General features: G+C 44.8%; 1 protein-coding gene across 20 annotated transcripts in view; it reads right to left on the bottom strand.

The window, feature by feature from the left end:
• Cacna1e (calcium channel, voltage-dependent, R type, alpha 1E subunit) overlaps positions 1-24,497 on the bottom strand; it is a 493,980-nt gene that overhangs the window by 415,411 nt on the left and 54,072 nt on the right. Inside the window, exon 1 of one of the 20 annotated variants that reach the window (XM_011247909.3) lies at positions 10,654-11,160. The exons of the other annotated variants lie outside the window; for them this stretch is intronic. The gene's annotated coding sequence lies outside the window, so the exon portion shown is untranslated. Of the gene's footprint in view, positions 1-10,653; positions 11,161-24,497 lie in introns of those variants that run through there. 20 annotated transcript variants of the gene reach the window in all.

Here is a 24,497-nt window from a genome sequence, read left to right on the forward strand (position 1 = left end):
AAGAACATAATGATAGAATCTGCACTGCAATGAGAGACCCTATCACAGAAAGTAAAAGCTTACTGAAGAATGGCACTCAAAGGTGTCCTCTGGCCTCCACACACATAGACAAACATTGTACTTCCACACAGCAATATAAACACACACACACACACACACACACACAAAGTCTAATCAATATTACATATCTTTTTATTATGCTAGACTTGTGCAAAAAGACAATGTGAGCCAGGTGGCCTTGCAAGACTGGAAAAGTCAAGGCCCTGATGTTCACAGACATTCAGGGACCCCACTCTTGTCATTCAGTGCCCTCTGCCAGCGTGTAGGCCAGGGCTGAGCACAGCTTTCTCTTAAAAGGCTGGATAGTAAATATCATAAGTCATGAGACACTGGTGCAGCCACTCACTGCCTCTCGGAATGGAAGATGCTGCCGCGGGCCATGCACAAGCAAATGAGCAAAGCTGTATTTCTATAAATCTTTGTTGACAAAATAATCGACCACCCCTGCTAACACCTGTGCCTGGGGTTCTAGAGTCCATTAGAGGTGTTTTGGTTTTGTTTTATCCCTCCGGTTACCTCTCTGGATGACAGAAAAAAAAAAAACAAAACAAAAATCACCTGAGAAATGCTTTGAAGAGTTATGTGCAAGGGTGGGGGTGAGTGTCACTTCTTCTGTACCCTGTCAGCCAGCACTCGGTCACCTGACTCTGCTCTGATGCAGAAGAACAGAAATGTGACCTACTGTGGGCCAAGGAAGAAGGAGGGGATATGAATAGACACTTGCAAGCTCAATGTCACTCTATTAATATTTTACAAGTAAGATGTTGTTATGTATCCCAGACTGATGAAGTGATTCCTCCGTCTTAGCTGGGATTCAGGTACAGGTCTGAGCCACTGTGGCCAGTGCTATCTTCACCATGATGTGGTCATGAAAGCGAATATAAATATAAGTCTTCCTGGACAGAGGAAATCTTAGGCTGAGTATCTCTTAACTAAACTGCTTGAAGTAGGAACATCTCAGAGGAGCATCTCAGGGACTTCCCAAGATACAGCTTTGCTCATTTGCTTGTGCATGGCCCGTGGCAGCATCTTCCATTCTGAGAGGCAGTGAGTGACTGCACCAGGGTCTCATGACCTATGATATTTACTGTCCAGCCTTTTAAGATAGGCTTAGCCCTGGCCTACACGCTGGCAGAGGGCACTGAATGACAAGAGCAGGGTCCCTAAATGACTGTGAACATCAGAGGCTTGACTCTTCCAGTCTTGCAAGGCCACCTGGCTCACATTAGGCACCAGCCTCTGCATGTACACACTGATGCATATTGGAGACAGGACCCAAAACTTTGTCTAAGCACAACATTCCATTTGTTTCATGGATACCTGCATCCCTGAGCTAAAGGCAAACTTTGTATAACACGTTTAAACAAAGGTGTGCACGAAACAGTGCTTCATGATGTAAAATTTCCCACCTGTCACATCATGTCAGTGCTGAAAGGTCTGTGGATTTTCCTAGTATTTTGGATTTTAGATTTTTATATTACAGATTCCCAAACCGAAATCAATTGCCAAAAATGGTCATATCACAATGTATATTTATTGATAAGTATATTCTTATAAGCATGAAAGGGGGAAAAAAGAGAAACGTAATGCTTTAATAATCAACTGATACCCCAGAAGATCCTAAAATTTGGAAAATGAGCCCTCTGAAATATAAAACATTGGTAGGTCCTGATCAGTTACACAGTCGGTTGTTCACATCATTGATGTCTCACTATAGGCCCTCTAGTACCCCTCACACTAGCCCTTGAGCTATAGGAAAGTAAAGACCATGGCTGCTTTGTTCATCACCATGTCACCAGCATCCAGCACTTGGAGACCTGTGGTAAATACAAAAGAAAATCCCGAGGAGAGGAAAGGGATGAGGGGCTGGTGGAAATCCACGGCAACCTCAGGCTCAGACAAGGGGACCCACTATCTGCCAATCCAGCAGCTTCTTCCCTCCAGGTTTAGCCCCAGAAACTCTAGGGCCTCCATGTAGCGCCTTGATAGCATCCCTCCCACCCACACAGACCACGGCCATGAGAGATGGTTTCTTAGGGGAGATTTTCCTTTTTAGAAAGAAGTGAGCCACTTCTAAAGTAAAGCTGTTGGCAGCTCCAATCTCCCTAACAGGATCAGATCACAGACATGGACTTCCAAAGGCATTCGTGCAGGAGTTCTCTCTCTTGCTGAGGTTCTAAAATGTCCTCCAAAGACTATGTAATAAAGTATTCCTCTCAATTCCATTCCAGGTGTGGTGTCAGAATCCTTAAGAGGTGGAGCCTAGTTGGAGGAAGGGAATTTTGAGAACCCCTTCCCTCACAGAAAATGAATAGCTTCCTCCACAAATGTGCTCCTGCTGTGATATGCTGCCTCTCCACCAGCCTAGAAGCAGCAGGGCCAAGAATGTGTGGACTGAACCCTTCAAAACCGTGAGCCAAAGCAGACCTTTCCTCTCTCCAAGTTGATTAGCTCAGACGTTTTGTTATAGGAACGCAATACTGACTAGTGCAGTCAACAGAACTCACGAGGGGAGAGATGGTGTGTAGCACTACTTAGAAAATCAAGTCCAAGCCATTAGCATTCAAGAGCCACAGCCCTCCAGTGCTTTGCATGTCAGCCAGATGTAAACTGCTGAGAAGGAGACCATCTCTTCCAGATGTTGAGCTTCACTCTACCTGTTAGCACAGCAGGTCTTCCATCTCAGTACTAGATGACTACCCTGTCTCAGAACCCAACCTTAGGCCAGCCACTTTCTCAGGAGACCAGCACATAGAAGTTATAAAGGAGGCTGCCAACTACTGTAATACTGCACATTCAGGGCCTGAGAGACTGTTGCTTTGCTAGAGACTAATTAGAAAAGGGCATGTGCCTATTGAAAGACCAATAAAATACACTATAGTATTTACTAGGGATTGCAAGAAGATTCTTGCAGTTTTTAAGAGAAGACTGAAATAGAGATATAATCCCTCTGAACAATGATCTCCCAGAGTGGTTGCTGCCACCACCACCACCTGAGAATGAAACCAGTCTGTAGAGGAGGGGAGGTTTAAGTGGCAGGGGATGGCCAGATAGCCAACCAGAGGCATTTGCTCTGGAAACCACCTACTGGAGACCACCAGGAATATAAGCCAATACAGCTTGCAGTTCAAAGCCGATTTGAGATAGGTTCTTCATTGCTTTCACCCCAGAGCATATTCATCAAAGAAGATCCCATATCCGGCCTCCAAAAATCTAAGCTTTTAAATGTTTCTTGGCCTACAAAACCATTTTATTCTTTTGGTCACACCAGGAAGCAAATCCTTTCACACACACACTAATCTAGGATCCTCAGCTGTGACTAATGGCCACACATAAACATCGAGGATTCCTTTTTACATTAAATTATTGGAGTTCGAATTCTAGCTCTAACACTCCTGGGACTAATAGACAACTAACTCATCTGAAATTGGATCAAGTTCACCTGGGCAAAACAGGAAGTTTTAGGTGGGAAAGTGAGTGTTACAGCTGGGTTCTATAGAAAGGACTTTTTTTATCAAGCAGAGACACCCCCCTCACCATAATCACCAGCATTAAAAAGTAGCTCCTATTTACTGAGTTTTGACCTCATGATACCCAGTGTCTTTTCAGGAGACTTGAACAGTAGATTCTTTAATTTTTTCACTGAATTATTGGGGGAAAAAAAAACTTGTGAGAAAGCTACTATTATTAACTCAGCTTTACAAATGAACAGACTGAGACTTTAAAAGGGGGGAAGCAATTTCTCCAAATATAAGCGCTCACAGCCATCAATCCAGATCTGGCTGGCTCTGGATGCCCTGCTGTAATCTACCACACCATGCTGGGCACTAAGACTGGTAGTGAGAACTTTTTTTTTTAGTTCTGAAACACTCAGGCAAGACCAGAGAGTCTTGCCGACGTATAGGACCATCACAAAAGAAGCTCTGAGAATGCCCACTCGGGTGTGGGAGACAAGGAACAGGTTGTCCCGTGTCATCCTGTCAGTTCCAGATGAGATCCAGGTGACAGCTCTTCTCTGGGGTGAAAGTAGGAGCAAATGACAGAATGAGTCCTGCTATCTCCCCCCACCCCCCATCTTCTCTCCAGGCCCCTGGATTCTATCTCACCACCATCTACCTCTAGCTCCAGCTGCCAGGAGCTTTACAGCACCCTCTAACTGTTCCTAAATCCTCATTGTCTTCATCACATTCTTCTACAAAAGTATCCTATAATTATGATATCCTGTTGTATCAATCCTCAAATTAAGACAACTAACCTGCGCGGGGGGGGGGGGGGAACGACGACACACAACTGTTTTCTGATTTGCCAATTGGAATATAAGAAATGCCCTGTTTAATTATAAAAATTAATACATAATGAGTTATGTTAAAAAAAATTTCCTTGCCTGGAAATATGTAACTAAGGCAGGCATGGTGGAGATTTCCTACAATCCCAGCACTTGTGAGGTAGAGACAGGTAGATTGGGAATTCAAGGATACTCTTGGCTCTATGTTGAGTTTGAAACTAGCTTGGGCGTGTGAGACGATGTCTCAGTCTACTGTTGTTCTACCAAACTTCAGTCCTCAAGGCCAGGCTCCTCGTTAGATGTGAGGTGAAAATTACTTAAATAAATTACCACCCTCTAAGGTGCCAGCATTCCAGGGACTCTTGCTAGCCAGGCAGTGTGATTCTAAGAGGTGAGACGTGAAGGAAGCCTCTGCTAGCCCATGTAAGAAAGACATGTTATAAAAGAGCTGCTACTCCCTACCGCATGTCTTTTGAGAATTTTAGCTTGTTTTTTTTTTCCTATAGAGAAATCCCTGAGGTGTCTTCAATCTATAGAATTATAGATAACAAGGACATTCTGTTGTGAGAAGCCCTCCCCTATCATATAAATTATAAACTAGCTCCTTTTGAGTCAAGCACCAGGCAGGCTTTACAAACCTTGCTAGCTACTCTTCTCAATAATCTACTAGCTTTTTCTAAGTGAATGGAAGCATTTGCTCAATCAGCCAGTCATTTATTTATTTGACACATTTATAATAAGTATTGTTCTAGCACCAGGGCTAAGAACAAAAACAGTTAACAGGGTCTGACATGACAATATGATTAGTGCTTCAATGAGAAAAAAAGAACAAGGTGCCTACAGGACTTCAGGGAGTTGAGGGGACTTCCTGGAGGAGAGGACAATAAGGCTGAGAACTCCATGTTATATACAAATCAGCAAGGCAGAGAGGGTGGGAGTTGGAGTGGGTTGTAATTTAAATACTGTATCCTGGGTTGTCTTCATTGAGATGATAGTATTGGTACTTATTTGGAGGAGGGGAATATGTATATGAGATTACCAAGAGAGCAGAAAGGCTATGCAATGCCTCACTAGAGTGAGAGAACAGGCCTAGAGACATCCTGAACAGGTCTGATGTCAGTGTGGCTGGAATAGAAGTAGCAGAAGATGGATGATGTCAAAGCTGACATGTACAGGGAGATCATGGAAGGTCTATACCTGCTGCTCTGATAAGGCTGCCAGGAAGTTTTATCAGTTGACACTGTTCTTGGTTGCTGCTGAAGATAGAGGGGAAAGAGAATTGAAGAAGAGGCAGAAAAGCTGTCTTCCCTTTCTTTTCTACAGCAGTGATAAAATACCCTAATGAAAGAAACGTAAGGGAGAAGGACTTTCTGGGTTCTTCGTTCCAGGTTGTAGTCCATGATAGCAGCAATGTCGCAGAAGCAGGAGTTTGAAAGAGCTGGTCACAGTACATCCATAGCCAGAAAAAAAGAAAAAAGAAAAAAGAAAAAACAACAACAACAACAATGAGTGCTAGTATTTAACTAGCTTTCTCCTTTTTATCCAGTCTAGGAGCCTAGGGAATTGTGCTGCCCACAGTGGCCTGATCTTTCCATGCCAATTAACATAATTAAGTTATTGTCACAGTTATTGCCAGAAATCTTTCTCCCAAGTGATTCTAGTTTGTGTCAAATTGACATTAAAAACAAACAAACAAACAAACAAAAACCTAATCATCACAAAGAACAGTTGACAACCTTCAGCTATGCAGCCAAGTGTGCTTGCTTCCTCTCTAGAGCCATAGGCATGAAATAACAGATAGGTGCTTCGAGCAGCTGATGCCATAGAAGAGAGGCCCCAGTATTCACAGATGGGGGGGTGTTACCTATACAGAAGTCACAGTCAATCTGAAGTTTTCCCCCAGAGGCTCTACAAGCCAGATGCCCCAGCTCGGCTAAAAGAAATCCTGAGGAGATATAATGGTAGTCAATGTGTACCTTGTCAAGGGAATGCTAAATTGGGGCTTAACTAGATCTTTGGATACAACTAAAGAAAAGAAAACCACGAATTTGGAATGAATAAGCTGTTTTCTATTAAAGTGGTTTGGGACTCAGAAATTGAATAAGGTTCTAGAAATAATGAAAGCTATATTTCTATAACCCTCAACGTCTGTGTGAATTCAAATCTTCACAGGGATATATCACTGAATGGAATGCTGATGTAGCCTAGAACTAAAGCAAATTAAATTCCATATTCTTTATGAATCATCTGTACTATATACACTCTCTGAAAGTCACAAATGAAAGCTTTTAAATTCCCCCAAGGCTCATTTCATAGGGCCTCTCCTCCAGTTTCTGCATTGATAATTCCAGTCACCATAGCATGGATAACCTTGGCTTTATGCTAAGCAATGGTACCTATGACATCATGGTTCAGTGTAGTTGCTGATTTTTGTAGTAAAGTCCTCTCCTCACCAGTGAAAATCATCAATCGAGTACTACCATGTGGGGAGTGCCCAAGGGTACTCATCTTAGGAAAGGTCAAAGTAACCTTTGTCAGTCACCTGAGGTGTTGCTATGGTTTCAGTGTTTCTCCCCTAGTTTCATGTGTTAGAACCTTAATTCCTCTAAGCTGGGGTCAGGAGGGGGAGTTTCATGGGAAGGGTTTGGGTCAGAGGTGGATCCTGGTGATTGGACTAATGCCCTTCTTGTGGGAGTCAATGAACTGTCCTAGAGCTAGATCCCTGTCATAAGAGAAGATGTTGCTAAGCAAGGCAGAGCTCCATGTGGTTTGTTTCTTTCTCATGCGGCTATTTGCCCTTGCTTTCTACCACAGGTTGACACAGCATGAACTCTTCTCCTGAAGCCAAATAGATACTGGTGTCATGGTCTTAGACTTCTCAAACCTTCCATACTGCTAGCCTATGTATATGATGTATAAATGGCCCTATCTCGGTTCCAGCATATGACAGTAGACTAAGGCAGGAGTCCATGCTGAATGTGAGGTGGAGGGCATTGAAGATCTGCCCAGCTATCTATTGTCCCAGCTCCTGCACCAGTCAGTTTTACAGTGTTCCCTGCACAGTCTCTCCAGCTGGGTTTGAAGACGTCTGTTGACAGAATCCCCCTGCCCTCAAGGCAGCTAGTCTAAGTTTAGTTAACCCTAGTACCATGCTGGTTCTTATTCACAACTGAAACAGATGGGCATTGACACAGAAATCAATGGACCAGGGGGAAAGGCAATCCATTCCCCTCTGGCCACCCAGGAGAACTAGAAAGAGAAGATGTCTTCCACAGTAGAAACAATGAAGAGAACCCGAAACTCCACACACCTCCTGCCAGAATAGCTCTCCCCTGAAATGACACTGTGTCTCCCAGTTGACTCACAGGAGCTTAAGAGGTTTATGGATCCTCCTTCTGCCTTTTTTCCTTAAAAAAAAATAACTTTGTGCTTCCTTCACTGTGAAAAGCTAATTGTAACTTTCCTGCCATCCATTCCTGGCTGACTCGAGTTATTTTGGGAAGAATAACTCCCACAACTTTAAGGAAGGGCAGAAAGGTCACAGTACTGAGTGGAATCCTCAGAAGCCTGGGAGATAGACAGGAGGGAGTTCCCATCTGCAGCTGGCTCAGGCAACCTCTGGCCCTTTGATGGGGCGAGAAGGATGTTTAAGGGTGGCCTAGAGAGGTACTCGGCTAATTGAAGTGAAAGTCTGGGAAGCCTCTGCTACACTATAAGCAGCTGTCCTTCCTAAATGTGAGACAGAACAGAGTTGCTACAGTGAGAGGTGAGCCAGGCCCGGGAAGCCAGAGTAATGTTGGGGTCCTTATGGAAGCCTGGGTCTCCCGTAGCAAGGACAAAGAAGGAAAGCATCCCTCACACAGTCTCTCCAGCTGCCAGAAGACCTCCCCGGCAGAGTCCATCCTATGTGTCAACCACACTCTCTGGTCCTTCTTCTCACTCTGGCTCTGCACTGACCAGCTGGATATCCTTAGATAATTTAACTAGACCGTATGTTTTCTCATGCATAATATGGGACAACTGTCTTTTCCTCGATAGTTTGTGTACTTTTTATTTATTTATAAAAATGTTTTTTTGCTTCCAATGATTTATGTTGATGATTATCTTAGATGAAGTACAAGAAGTCACTTCCTAAGATACAAAGAACATGGAGGAAACGCCTATCAATATAATTCAATTTACGTTTTTTTATACTTCTTCTGGACTTCCAGGGAGTGGTGTGGAACCGCAAAGCTTGACCCTTGAACTCATTGACTCTCTGTATGGGAAGGGAAAGAACACTGTCTCCCTATCCCCTGCCCCACAGGATGAGATAGTTCCATTCTACAACAGGGCTGTTAGGAGTCCACGTGCTGTAAGATCCTAATAGCCTGTAAGCCTCCATCCCAGGAGCCTGGGGCTGAAACAACATTGAAGAACTAAATCCCAGAATAATGGCAAGGGAGAAAGGCAGCTTTCCTGAGGTAGGCCCCAGCTTGAAATGTGGCACGAGCATCGTAATGTCAAGCTGGCTAACCGATTTGTTCCTGTTTCAAGAGCAACTGTCTGTAGGGAAAGGAGAAGGAGTGGCCACAAGCTTTGGTTCATTTGCTAGGAGAGCATCCATGATATTCAAGGCTACTTTTTGCTCCCAACCAATAGGGAAAGGAGAGTATGTAGGACAATGGAGAAAGTAAGGACTCATGTTAGGGCGTACAATATAAAGGTCCCAGGGCAGGGGATCCCAGCAGAAAGCGAAGGCTGAGAGAAAGGAGGGGGAGACCATCAGCTCCCGGAGCACTTTTCAAAGCACAACCGCTGACGCCTGTTGACAGGTGCTTGAGGTGTAGCTCAGTTGGTAGAGTGAGTGCTCGTCTAGCGAGCATGAAGCCATGGAGTGCTTTGTGCTGCATAAAACTCGGTGTGGAGATAGAGTGCCCGTAGTTCCAGCACTCCGGAGACAGAGCTGTGAAGAGTTCTGTTAAAGTCGCAAATGCCTTCCACATTGTCAAAACCAATACTCAATTCTTGTGGTATATGGGAAAGTTCCAAGATGACCCTCAGCTCCTAACGGTCAAACCTTTGCACAGTCTTCGCCTTCACACGGTGCACATTGTACCAGGTCTGGCCTGTATGACTAAGAGCATTCTGAGATGATGACACATTCAAATTTGGCTTCTAAAATACCATTACCTCCAGCTTGAGGGTCTCCCCATCCTCATCCATTTTCCTTTCCTCTCCCTCCCCACCTCCCTTGCTCAGAGAGAAGTCAGATGCTGCATCACAAAACCATTCTGAAAGGCTATAGAACAAAGAACTGGGCCTGCTGAGAATTGCAAGAGTAAGCCTCCCATAGGATTCTCCAGCCCTGACTGAATGAGTCTCAAGATACCCAAAATCTAGCTCACAGCTTGACTGACGTCTTGCAAGAGATATGGAGTTATCAATTCCCACTTATTAGCTACTCCAAAATTCTTACCTCTTGGAAGTTTTCTGTTAAGTGTGCGTTCCTTTGAGCCAGCATGCTTTGAAGTAACTTGTTAGGCAATGGTAGGTCACTAATACAGTCGGCATATCATATTATTTGATCCAGCTGGTCACTCCTCCACCCTTGAAATACCTTTCTCATTGGCTTCTACAATATCATGTTCAATGTTCTGTCTGTCTTTGCTGGCTGTACTATTTCTGCCTAACTCCTTACATTGGAGACCCCGAGACTTGGCTGTCTGCCCTTTCTCTTGTCTGTCTATGCTCAATCCTGGTGATGTCACCTCATCCTGTGACTCTAATTACTATCTATATGTTGTCAACTCCAACAAAATTCTTTATCTTGGTCCAGATCTTTCTCCCAAACCTCTGAGTCATACAACCAACTGTTCGCACGATTTCTCCACTTGGATATCAAACACAAAGCTCCCAATTCAATATGTTCAAGCAAGAACTCCTAACTCATCCCACCCAGATCTGTGTCATAGTCTCCTTCTGAGTCAAATGCTGAACTGATGGGTGATGCTAAACTCCACCCTCCTAACTAAGATTCTCCTCACCTTTCTCTTAGGCTTCACATCCAGTCAGCAGTGAGTCGTATTCAATCTACCTGCCAGAATGTAAAAGAGCCAGCCCCATTGACAGAGTCTTGAGGATGACACAAAGGGCAACCAGAGATAACGATAACTCTGTATGAGCGGTTACCATATGAGATGCTTTAACCCTTTGCATACATACAGTCTGACTTGTCTAATCCTCATGACAACGCTCTAAGTACTATTAACAACCCCATGTGCAAATGACATAAAGTGAGGTCAAGAAAGCTTTGAAAGGTAACTTACCTTTGGCCCCATGACATGTAGATGGGAACAGAGGAGGAATTAGAACCTAGTCAGCCCTTCCCCACTGCCTGTGTTAAGAGCCAGGCACACTTCAGAATGAAAACCCCCGAAGCGTGTAAACAACACCTGCAGCCATGAAAGCCTCAGCACTTCACAAAGCAGAGCCGTTCATGCTCTCTGGCACCATCTGGATTGGTAAACACACCAGCCTTAGAGCCCTCAGCACATGCACTCACACTGGAATTATCATTTCACAGGCTTCAGTTTTTACCACCCTGAAGAAACAGCTCCGCACCTTCCAGTCCGCCGGTTATCTATTATTCATTGCTAAACATAACATTCAAAGTTAGCAGCTTCACACAAGAGCCTCTTGCTGAGCCTTCCCAGCCTGCCCCTTGCTCGCCTCTCCCACCACCTTCCCTTTCCTTCAGTTTCTGTTGAATTAAGGGTGACCTCCTTTCTCCAGGGGCTCACGTTTGCTTCCGCTGACTATGTTGCTGTCTTATGTCTAATGCACTCTTTTGAAGGAGGGTCCCTGAGGGTTGAATACACTTGTTTTCACACACCTGCTACTTCCTTGTTTTTCTTCTTGACTTTAAACACTGACAGCTTGATCACCAGGCTTACATAAAATTCTATTTAATAGATATCTCAAAAAAAAAATGAAGCATGACTGTGTTCTTAAGCATAGTCATGACATCTCTAAAAAGACAAAGACTTAAGGGGGTCCTGTCCAGAAGGGACTAAAAGTTTTGGGGTGATAAACTGTCCACCTTAATCAAAGTAATGTATCAAACCAAATATTCAGTCAACTTTAATTAAATCTTATTTTGAGAAGATGATAAAGATCCCGGTAGGGTGGATGAAACAAACAATGTTCCATGGAAAAGATAAAGTCTAGACTGTTCTGGAAGATTGGATGGGTCTTGGGCAGTGGTATGCAAAGGCATGGAAACTAAAGTGTTAGTCAAGAAAAAGCATTCCAGTTGAAGAAACATGGAAGATTGGATGAGATTGTTGTTGATGATGATGAAGATCATGATGGGCATGGTTTGAGCGTTATGTTGGGAGGTAGTGGGATCTTACAGGGGTATCCCTGAGTGTAAGGTAATTATGGCACTGAGAACACTGCCCTAAGGAGGAATGAATGTAATTCCTGCAAGACCCTCATTAGTTCTTTATAGAGGATGATTATAAAACAGCAGGACCGGTGCTCCCAGCTCTAGGTGCGTCCTGGATTGCCATGTGATCTCTCCTTTTGGCCCCTGCTCTTACTTTTATACAATCTGCCATGATGTGACATGCTGAGTTGATGTGGGTATGCCTGATCTTGATCATTTGGCCTCCAAATTGTAAGCTAAATATACCTCTTTTGTTTATACATAAACCTAGCCTCTGACATTTTATTATGGCAACAGAAAAAAAACCACCTAATATTAATCCTGGAAGCTTTTGATGCCAGAGCAGAGAGACACTAGGATTATATTCTGGACGCATCAATCTGCTTGTACTTCAAGCTTTCTGTGGCGATCTGCCATAGAACATGCTTAAGACGTCTATGTTTATCTTTCCAGATTCAATGGGGGCCCAGAGAAGTTTACCCTCATTCACCCGGTTCCTTGCTCAATAGAAGTCTATCCCTCCAGTGAGAGTGAGAGCATGGGTTAAGAGAAAGAGAAGAAGGAAGGAAAGAGGAAAGGAGGGGAAGGAAGGGATGAACGGAGACTAACTTAATGCTGGCCAGATTCTTGGGCTGGGACACCTTTTGGTAGTCAACTTCAATAGCCTTCTGTTCTTTCCAAGAACCATACCTAGTCTGCATGAAGAGTTCAGCCATCACCTGACTCTCTGTAAGATCTACCTTCAAGCTTTAGCATCTCCCAGATGCCCCTGACATCTGGCTCCTGGGAAGGTTTAGCCACTGGAGACCACAGTACAGAACTGAAAGATGGAGATGGAGGAAGAAGCCAGAGTTCTCACTTTCCCTCTCTGCTCTGGCTGGCATTTTATGGCAACAGTCTCCTGTATCATTGCAGCCACAGACCCTCTCTAAAATCCCAGGCACTGCCACCAGGTAGCACTCTCCCAACCGAGTAGCTTCTGGGTTCTGAAGCCTGGCTTCCCCCAGTGTAGAGGCAGTGCTGGCTGCCTGATCTGGGAAGTCTCCTATATCTTCTCTTGACACTAGGCAAACTAATCATTACCTTAACAGTCTTTGTTTGGGACACACACACACACACAGAGAGAGAGAGAGAGAGAGAGAGAGAGAGAGAGAGAGAGAGAGAGAGAGAGAGAGAGAGAGAGAGAGAGAGACTCCCAGGACTCATGGGGAGGGACCTTTGATGAGGTACCCAACAGTGGGGAGAGGGAACTTGTGGAGCCCATCTCCATCGGGAAACAGAACATTTGTGGGGTTACCATCCCACAGTCACACCTCTGACCCATAATTGTTTCTGTCTGAAAGAATTACAGGGATGGAAATGGAGAGGAGCCTGAAGAAAACAAGGTCCAGCGACAGGCCCAAAGTGGGATCCAGCTCAACGGGAGGTCCCAGGGCCTGACACTATTACCGAGACTATGGAGTGCTCACAAAAAGGGATCTATCATGACTGCCCTCTGAGGGACCCAACAAGCAGCTGAAAGAGTCAGATACAGTTATTTGCACCCAACCAATGGACAGAAGCAGCTGACCCCAGTTGTTGAGTTGGGGAAGGCTGAAAGAAGCTGAAAGAAGCTGAAAGAAGCTGAGGAGAAGGGTAATTCTGTAGGAGGACCAGCGGTCTTGGTTAATCTGGACCCCCGAGATCTCTCAAACATTGGACCACCAAACAGACACCATACACCAGCTGATATGAGGTCCCCAACACACATACAGTAGAGGACTTCAGGTCTGTGTTCATTCAGAGATGATGCACCTAACCCTCAAGACACTGGAGGCCCCAGGGAGTTTAGAGGTCAGGTGGGGTGGGGGTGGAGGCACCCACGTGGAGATGGGGTGGGGTGGGGAGGAGGTGTGGTATGTGGTGCAGTCAGCGGGTGGATGGGGATGGGCGGGGAATGGAATATAGAGTGCAAAAAAATGAATTACAAATAAACTTAAATTTAAAAATAAAATTTTTAAAAAAAAACAGTCCCTGTTTGAAATAACTGTGCATCTCTGACCCTGAGCAGCCCCTAGAGAAAGCTCTCAAGTGTTAAGCTGAAGGGCAAACACCTGGAGTCAGCCACAGACTGCAATGGGACCATCTCTAGGCAACAGGCATCAAGTTCTAGTCACTGACTATTCAAAAACCACATGGCTTTCTGGCAACCATGCTGAGTCTTTGTTTAAAGTCCTTGATGTCTGCTCCTGACTAGCAGATCTAAGCTCCCATGCCTGCATGCCCACAGCTGTCCCTGACCTCCGCCCAGGATTGCGGATTGCTTCTCTACTTAGCCCATGATGACATTCACTGTTGCCAGGAGGACACAGAGAGCAACAGATACCTGCACAATGGAACCAACAGCCATCTCCAAACAGCTTGGATGGCACATCTTTTGCAAGCTATCTCCTCCTTACTAAGTTCTTATTAGAAGTTCTCCTCTCTTATTAGAAGTCCACCAACCTCTGATGAAGGGTACACTGCGGTGCTCACTTAGCAACTGTGGGAGCCGAGGCTCCGTCATTGACCATGCTCCACTGAGAAAGCATGAAGGGAAGATGCCCTTGTTTGCATCTGACATCCCTGACATGTTCCAAAAGCACAGTAGTGAGTGATAGCGAGAGCAGTGGGTCTTTTGAAGCAGTGAGAGAGAGAGAGAGATGGTCTTGTGAAGTCAAGAAGGAAGGTCCCAGGAACGTAGGTAAGACTTCATTTATCCCCACCCCAGTCAAGGTAGCCTCGCCTACAGTCACACCTGCAACTGCAGATGCTTGATCGACTTCATTTTCTTCCACAGCCTCCTCATTTCTGTGTTTAGTTCATGGACAGCTCTGCCTTTGCCTCAATCCTGAGCATATCCTTTGTTTCGTTTTGTTCTCTCCCTCTGCTCCTTCTGCTCCAAACCAACACTGGCATCAGCCCCAGGAACAAATGTTTATTGGGGGCCGCTGTGGGTGAAACACTCCTGGAAATAAGAGTCTGGTCTTCCTGGAGCTGAGACTCCAAAGGAAGAAGGCACAGGACAGAAAGGAAGGCATATGTGTCACAAAGACACAGACATCAGGTAGCACCTCCCTGGAATGTACCCATGCAGAGACCTTGATTGTTCTGCAGAGCACATGGTGTCCGTTGCCCAGGGTCTTCAAAAAGCCAGGCTTCTTGCTTCTTTGTATCTACTCATAGCACAGTTCATCCTCATCCCCTGTGGGTCCTGTATTTATGAATTCACCCACTCACTAAAAGATCTGTAACATCCGAATCAATACTTGTGGCTCATCTGCATATACTCAAAGGTAGAAAAACACTGGACTCACTGCCCACACTCATCTCTAGCTGAGGTGAGACAAGGTAGCTACTTTGTGTCTGCTGTTTCAGATCTTATGCTACAAACAAGTTCTCTCAGTCCACTTCATGTTTCAGTTTTTATGTGGCTGTTGGTGGTTTTGCTCTATAGAATGGCCCTGAGCACAGTGTTGACATGCCTGCTGTCTGGTGCTCTAAGCACAAGGAGATGGAGGCATGCCTCCTAAAGAAAGCGCATGGGTAAGCCTGGCTCAGGCATGAACTACATTGTTGGCTGTGAGCTCGATGATGAAGAATCAACATTATGTATTAAATATGATGTGTAAGAGAAATACACACACAACAAGCTTTCATACTGATCTCCTATTGTAAATGCTGTGAAAGAGGTCCACAGGGACCCAACCCTGCATTTCTACTTTCCTAGAAGCAACAGCACAACATGAGCTATTTTAGCATCTGCAGGTTGCAAGGACCCAGGACAATGTGGATAATAAACTCCCTGACAGTGAGCATCCACTGTAATTGGGGACCTGTCTTAGAGGCAGGAGCATCTAGAATGCAGACAGGGCTAGTTTTCTCCCTGCTCTGCCTAGTGCTCCACTCTGTGGAGACACTAAAGGCTGTCAGCCAAGAAGACTGAAGATCTAGAGCCCTTATCCTCTGAGAAACTATCACCAGGATCCTGGGAGCCCATATTGGGAAGGAAAGGCCCAGCAATCAGCAAACCTGGGAGTGCCTGCATGGAGGAGAGATGCTCAGGCTGGTCTATAAAACCCCAAAGGGAAAGGTGGGACCAGGAGTAGAGTAACAAAGGAAAGATTTCATCTCAGTCCAGAGAAATGCATTCCAACGGTGAGGGAGGTAGCCATACATGAAAACGAGGTCCCTGTCATTTCAGGTGACAGTGACCAGCAGGCTGTACTGAGGAAAAGCAAGCACTGAGTAAATATTTGAGAGTCTGGTGTTCTGTGAAAAGAACCCCACCCCTAATGGGAATCGGGACTCTTCAGGGGAAGATCTCTGTTCTGCCACAAGAATTACCATGCCTCCAATCTCCATACTCTCTGAAAATCAGACAATGCCATCTGCCCTGGGTATTATGTCATGAGGTTCTTGCTGTTGCATGGCTGAGCTGGGGGCGGCTGTCCTCTCCCTCAAGCGGAGTTCTGAGTCCCTGGCTCTGGTGGTTGAGGGGCTGCAGGGAAGAGTCAGAGCATCCTTTATCCCCCCACCCCCAATTCAAGGCAGAGAAGTTTCCATGAGAGCATGCCCCTTCTGTGCCTCAATCTGAGCTGAAAGCATCGGCAGGGGGATCAGTCCTCTTTCTGATCATTTTAAAACTGTAAACCTCCATGGGAAAATGATTTGACTGTCAAGAGAAAATACGAGAATGGAAAGCAAAATCTCTGTCACTGTCACTGTCACTGTGCTCCTGTGAAGAACTCAGGGAAGCCGTTCAAGTGCTCTGTATGGTGATGGCAGGAGCCAAAAGGTGGCACTCACCCTCCCGCAAAGGCTCCCTCCACCTCACACACTTCCTTCCCAGCACCAAGGCATCTAGAGATAGACAAGCAAGAAATTCCAGAGGGGAGCCGTGCTTCCCAACAGCTACTGTGCCTTGTGACATCTCTCAGGTCCCCTGTGTCCTTGCAGGGGGCCAGGGCACACAGATCACATGCATGGCCCATTGGGAAAGCTGGTATTTGCTGCCTTGAATTCTGTATCTCAAAGTCCCAAAAAAAGGACAGGAGCTAACCAATCAAGTGAAAAGTATTCAATAGACTGAGGCTCTGCAGTGATGTGCTCAGAGACAACACCAAAACCCGAGAGTAGTCGCCATTCTGAGGGTGAACATTCATGGAGGAGAAAGGAGACACACATAAAAATTGTCATCAGCCAGTCACTTAACTGAGAGAACCAGAAGGTGCCACAGGCCATAGCAGTGCATAGAAACTGAAAGTTGCAGGAGTTCCCGTTTGGGGATGCTGTGTGTGGGAAAACAGATGTGACTCTGCTGGTCTGCACTGCCCACAAAGATAGCTGCTCACTGCATGTATTATATGTGTGTGTGTGTATGTGTGTGTGTGTGTGTGTGTGTGTGTGTGTGTGTGTGTGTGTGTGTGTGTGTGCAGCTGAGTTTCTCTGTCACATAGTCACAATCAAACTGGGTAGGAAACAATCCAACTAGGTAGGAAACAGTAGGCCAACAGCCAGTGGCTCCCATGTCAGCCAGAGAATTTCCATCACTTTCCACCAGGAAGGTTTGTCATGTAGCTCTAGACCCTACGGATGACCTACTTCACCATCCTTCAGATGTTCTACAGGGAACTTCAAATTGACTCTCAAGCTTTAGATGAGGGATAAGCCCTTGCCTGGGTCTTGGGACTCATTTTGGTAGTCTCACCTCACTGGTGATGTGTGGAAGATCCACAGAAGAAGCTTTGTCCAAGCCCTGTCACAAGCTGTTCCCTCCAGCAGCTAGCTAAGCCCCTTCTTGCCTTCGACAGCTTAACTCCTCGCCTGTATGGTTCAGTCAAAATGTCTTTTCCTTGGGGTCCCGCTTATCTCCATAGATAAGACTGACCTCTAAGACTTCTCAGAGAAGTCTGGTTTGGCCATCGGAGCATCACTATCGGTGGTATACTGGTGGTACCTACAGTAATTGCCCACAAAACTGCCCTACATGTAGTAGCCTTTCCCCAAGGAATTGTTGGATAGAGGGATGTGTGTGTGTGTGTGTGTGTGTGTGTGTGTGTGTGTGTGTGTGTGTGTGTGTGTGTGTTTAGACGTGTGCACACATGGATGCATGAACGGATGCATTGAGAAGAGTGGATGGACCAATGGCTGTGTGTATGCACAGATCATGAACAGCCTTGCAATGTGTTATTACAAGTCTTGCCTTGTTAGTTGACAAAAAAAAATGGTTTATAGATTATAGGAAAGCAGGCTCCCCATTTTCCTAACTCATCATGTTATCTGTCTCGACTCCATTTGCTTGTAGGCAACACATACTATTATGAGAGGAAGGAAAGACTCCTAGGAAGGAAGTAAATAGAGAAAGATAAATAGAGAAAGACGAGGGAAGGGAGGGAGGAGGGAATGAAGCGAGGGCTGGAGGAAAATCAAAGCTAAGGGGAGGTAGGTGAGGAAGTAAGGGATACCAAGTCTCTGCTAGGAGACAGGAGAAACAGTGAGATTGCTGCGGAAAAGAATAGCTGGAGCGTTAATGGCAGGGAGCTGTCAAGCTTTGACTGCTGTACTGGAACAATCATCTCCCATCACCAAGCCAAGGATGAGCCTGGAATGCTCCCCTGAGTGGCCTCATCTCTACCACCCGATTTCCCCAACTCAGTGAAATGAGAAATTCTCACAAGTGCAAATTAAGCTTTTTATGACAATTAGCAGCCTCACACGGGCCTCACCTGCCTTGATGGAATGTGATATTTCATCTGAAGCGTTCCTAATCATAACCCAGTGGGGGAGACTGGGAATGAGTTCACTGGCTGCTTTACGTGCGGTGATTTTTATCCTTTCCTCTTCCTAGTGGTCCCCAAGGAACTCAAGGCGGTTTACAAACTTCTAATTCTCAGGACACTCTGGAAGCCAGGGAGGTCAGAGCTACATGACAGGCTTCAGCACCTTTCTTTGCTAGACAGAAGAGACTCACCCTGTCCCTAGAGCCTACTCTTTTGAAGCTTAGGGAGGGAGGGGTGCCATTACCAGTGATATCACTAAAAGAACGAAGGCAAATGAGGCATGAGGCAGCAGGGATGAGCACGTGTGTCCTTGGTGAAGAGGAAGGAGGCAGGGATGCGGGAAGAGTGCTAAGGCTGAACACAGAACAGAGCTTGGACAGCAGGCGGGGGTGGGGCGGGATGGAGATGGAGCAGGACATGTCTGGGAGGATCTTGAACTGGGAGCACTGGGAGTGAGGACATCTCTTCCAACATAGAAGGAGAAGCATAATGGGTGCCAGAGGAGAGCAGGTATTAAGAAGGAGCACTTTAGCCAGTCATGGTAGTGCACATCTGTAATGGCCAGCTTTGAACCAGTCATGGTGGTGCACATCTGTAATGGCCAGCCTAATGGGTTAATACATTGAAAGACCCTGTATCAAAAGCCAAAGATATGAGGGGAGGAGGAAGTAGGGAGGTGGAGCTGGAGGAGAGAGGATGAGAAGAAGAGGAGAGCATTTTAAGATAAAAAGGAAAACCCAGAAATCATTTTTTTCATAAATTTCTATTTTGAGCATGGCCTTGCAATGTAGCTCTGGCTAGCCTAGCACTTGCTTAGGTTCACCATGAATTCAAAGCGATCCTCTTGTCACAGTCTCCTCAGATTACCAGAAATGACAAATTTATAGGCGATGATAGCAATCACTGGGGGACACTGTGATGTGTTTCTTTCTGTCTGAGTCTCCTTCTCATCCCTATTCCACTTTCCAGCAAAGGTACCCCAATGCAAGCATTAGACACTAGACTATTGCCAGCCTGGCAGGAGCAGAGCAGACCCGTAACGGACATTGAAGTAACACAGATTATGAATGCTCACTAGAAGCATTGAGGGACAACATAAATTTAAATGTGGTCCCTTTGCTATCTGCTGAGTACCTGTGTAAAACAGAGTGGAGAATAAGGTAGACTCTCATGTCCCAGGAGACAATCCCCACCACTTGTAAGTCTAGAACCTCGAGACCCAGTGGTTTTAATCATTGCCAAGGTTCAGGAGCACCTTGGGTTTCATTGTGTGCTGTGTTTTCTACTTTAAATTCTTCACTCTGTATCTAGTTACCATCCTAGCCCAAGTCACCATTTTTCATGCCCCTCCCTAACTATTCAAAGAACCTCTCCACGGCTCACCCTGCCTCTACTCTTGGCTTGCCCACAAGTACCTATCTTCCTGAAGCCAGAAGGATATTTTTTTAAAAGTCTATACATGACTTTTTATATCCTTTTGGGGAATACAAACAGTAGTACCTACTGCCACACGCAACTGACACTACCTTCCTTCTTCTTACCAATTCTAGCCACCCTGGTCTCCTATGTTGTTTTTAATACATTAGCATCTTCCATCTCAAAGCCATCTGCAATTGCTGTTCCTTGGCTTCAAGACACTCTTCCAGGCTGGCTCAACATGATGTCAGTATTCTGGATGACCTCTCTTTCCCCTGTCCCAACCAGCCCCCTCCTCAGTTACTCCCTTAGAAAGACCTAGGAGTGATGTAGGAAACTTCACAACTTTCTACTCTTCCCTTGCTCCATACTGTCCTGCCAGAGATCTCCTCCCCTCTCTTGTTTCAGCTCTTGCCTTCACACTCAGCCCAGCAGCTGTAGTCCCACACTCCCTGGGCTAGCTCCCAGAGGTTCCCACCAGTGCGTTTGACTTAGGAAAATAGTTCTCTATCTCTTGTTAGCCAATCCCTAATCCTTTGCCTCTGCTTTCTGCTGATCCTCGAAGCCTCTTTCCAAGTTTCCTACGATTGCAGTCTCACAGCAGTGTAAGTCATTCTTCATATGGAGTTTATAACTCACTTCTCTGTTGTGCACACAATGCATAGAAAGGGCTTCCAGATGTTACCTTGCTCACCAGTAAGCTGACGGCTCTGTAAGTAGATTTACTAAGGTAGAAGATGTGTGACTCCATAGAGTTTTCTTGAGATTGGTGTTTGTGAGCTTCCCTAATGGCAAGTTGATACTTTTTATCAAGTCTGAAAATGTACAGCCATTACTTTTTTCAAATAGTTCTTTTTGGTCCCTCCTTGTTCTTCTCTCCTTTACAGACTCCTATTACACACATATTGTGCTACTTGAAGTTTCAACGCTTACAAATGCTTTGTTTACTTTAAAATTCTTCTATCTCTCTTTTTTTCCTGCTTCATTTCGGATAATCTCTATTGTTGTAACCAAGCTCACTGCACCTGTTCTTTGGCAAGCCTAACCCTCTATTCATCACGCTGGTGCATCCTTTGCCTCACACATTGTAGTTTTCAAAGTTATGAGTTAGAGCTATCCTTCACATCTCTTAGTGTATGAGATGTAGGTATCACAACTGTGCTAGCATTTTTAATGTCCCTGTCTGCTAATCCTGACGCCTGTGTCAGTTCTGACTCATGGATAGGTTTTATGTTCTTGTAGGTTTGGTCTTTCTTATTGGATGGTAAACATTTTGGATTTTGCCTTCCTTGCTGATGAAAATTTGCCCTTTAAATATCTGTGAGGGTCTTGTTGTTGTTTTCCTGCTGGTGCGATGATTTATAAGCATCTCGATCCTTTTATATCTTACATTTAAATTTCGTTAGGGAGAATCAGAAGAGTGCTTAATCCAGAGGCAATTGTTCCTAGAACTAAACAAGATCATTCTGTGTATTCTGCCAAATGCTTTTAATTCTCAAAGCTTCTGCTCTGTCTATGGCTTAGTTATTTTCCTATTACTGTGAAGAGATACCATGGCTAAGGCAACTTATAGAAGTTTATTGGCGGGGGCTCATAGCAAGAGCAAGGCAGCAGATAAGCAGGCATAGTGCTGGACCAGTGGCTGAGAGCTTATACCTGATCTGCAACCATGAGACAGAGCAAGAGAAAGCTGCAAGGAATGGAATGAGCTTTTGAAACCTCAAGCCACCCCCCTTCACAGTGACATACTTCCTCCAGTAAGGCCATACCTCATAATCCTTCCCAAACAGTTCTACCAACTGGAGACCAAGCATTCAAATCTATGAGCCCATGAGGGCCATTTATATTCAAACCACCACAACAAAGTTCTAGAGTCTCTCTCAGCAACACTTTTCTCTCTGTTGCCCTGACTTGCAAATTCTAACTGCTTTGGTCTTCCCAGACTCTTCAGTTTAAGGAGTCTACTTGAATCTACCAGGGTGTCCTTTCCCAGTGGTGTGTCCCTATCTTCTCTCAAGCTGGGCAATCACAGGGCCTACCTCATGTTCTTATCATTCAAAGATCAGTATACATTTTTGTGATGACCAAGATCTTGGAAATAACTGTTTCATATACTGTACCTGACTTATTTCAAGTAAAAAGTTCAGCATGGCGCTATTTACCAGAAGCCAAATACTTGCCACTATTATATGCTTATTTTTAATGAATATGCCAACAAGATTCTCAATTACAAGTGGCTTTAAAACTCATAACAAATCATAGCACTAACTTCTATTAATTATCCCCCTTTCCAGGGTTGGAGAGATGGTCCAGTGGTTTAGAGCACTTCCAGACGACCCAGATTCAATTTCCAGCACCCATGTGGCAGCTCGCAACTGTCTGTAACTCCAATTCTGGTGATCTAACACCCTCGCACAAACATACATGCAGACAAAACACCAACGCACATAAACATAAATAAATCATTAAATGGAAAACCTTTCCCCCTTTCTCTGTACCTATTGTCATCACTATAGTTAAATCTGCCGGTTGATCTATCAAAATAACCGCCTCTTAATTAAGGCATAAAAACAAAACCATGCACTTTAATATATATCGCTAGCAGTCCCATGTACATCATTGGGCTTCCATGAATTAGGTACAATATGCTGTGTAGTTACATTATATGCAATGCTGGAATCAGGCTGTATACAAATCCAAGCTCTTCAACTGGCTGGCTATATGACCTTAAACAAATCACTTAACCTCTTGCGCATTTATTTTCTTGTCTGTAGCACAGAAATGGTAATAGTGCCAATCTCTGAGGATCATTTGGAAGGCTGAATGAGTTAACATACAAGGAAAGTGGAATGGTGCATAATTCACATTAAGCACTGCGTGTTAGATAATATAATGGACTTGAATTGATCTGGTCTCTTAGCATTCAATTTCTTCTTACTTTAAATTATCCTCAAGGGTTTACCCCTTTTAGAAAACACTTTCTGAAGTCAAACTCTTATCCTATTACTTATCAACTGTAAAACCTTTGATAGCTCTGAAGTGATTCCTCCCACCCTAAACCTAACCATTTCTCTCTAAATTATTTTCCCCGTTCCTCCAACACCACTACATGAATTGCTTGCTTTGGTAATACTGGCTCATTTACCAAATTCCAAATAGGCTTTTTTCGGTCCTTTATTCACACACCATCCCAATCTCAATTCTGTTCCTTAGCCACTCCCCAAACACAAATCTTCCCCATTAAAACTTTCTCCACCCTTAAAAGTCCAACTGAAACATCACATTCTCCATAAATATACAAATACACTAAGAGTGTCAATCTATGTCCTCTCTATTTTGCCTCTTGATATCGACTCTCCCTGATCCCTTCATTTTTCAGTACTTCCTATCCCAAACCTATGGACCTTAGGGCATTCAGTAAACATCTATGCAATGAACAAATACACAAACTTAACTCGTAGGCCGAATGAAGACATGTAAGGCAGAGGAACATAGAGCAAGCTCTTTCTCTGAGGTAGTTCTCCTTAGAAGCTAAGCTCTTCCTTGTGCAAATCATAGGGGAAAAAAATTTGAGCCCCAGAAAGCTGACTATCCCTGGCTGCCTCAAGGGTACAGGAGCATCAAAGGCTAAGGAAGCCAGCTGTCAGTTGTCAGGCTCTTGAACCTGACTAATTAACTCAAGCTTTGCTGAGTCAACTGTGCCAAAAAGACACAGAACATCCCACCAAATATAGACTCAGCCACTATCCTCCCATGGAAATGGAAGCAAGGAGACAGTGAAGACCTGGGATTAGCATGACAGGATGTCAACTGACTGAGAGCAGCTCCAGCCCTGGCAACTCCACACAACAAAGTTAGAGAGAAGCCAGACCCTAAGATCTACCCCGACTTTCTGCTGCCTTGAGGTGGGAAACGGGGGCAAAGGGGAGGTGAGAGGACGCCTCCTCTTAGCACAAGTTCTATGCATCGGCCTTCTAGAGGCTAAGACGCAATGAGACTTGGAACATAAAAGCCTGCCCTTTCAGCTTCTGCACAGCTATGCTGACTCAGGAAACATCTAGAAAATGCAAAGCATCTCCGCCAACCCTACTCTGGGCCCCTTGAAGGTAAATGGCTTACCCTCTGGGGGAATAATCTAGCCAGGTTCTATTTGTAAGCATACAACCACAAAAGAGCATACCTATGTAGATGGGCACAAGGTTTATCTCAAAATTGACACCCAATACTCCCCCTACTATGCTTTCCAGACACTGTGGGTCTCTACTGTGCAGTCTTCCAACAGCTCGGGTCCTTCGCTGGCTCCATTCACTCAGCACTTAGAGCACCAAACTCCTACTTCAGAAACCCAGGACAAGATGTACGCCTGGTTGCTGCCCAAATGCAGATTATACTCTATGGGGAGATGTAGGCATTAAATAATTTATATTTACATGTAATAAATAATCTAACTATGATGATTAATTATACATTGTGCTATAAATAATGTAATGATTTAAGATACAGATAA

The sequence above is a fragment of the Mus musculus genome, chromosome 1 (assembly GCF_000001635.26).
Source record: "Mus musculus strain C57BL/6J chromosome 1, GRCm38.p6 C57BL/6J".
Taxonomy (NCBI): domain Eukaryota; kingdom Metazoa; phylum Chordata; class Mammalia; order Rodentia; family Muridae; genus Mus; species Mus musculus.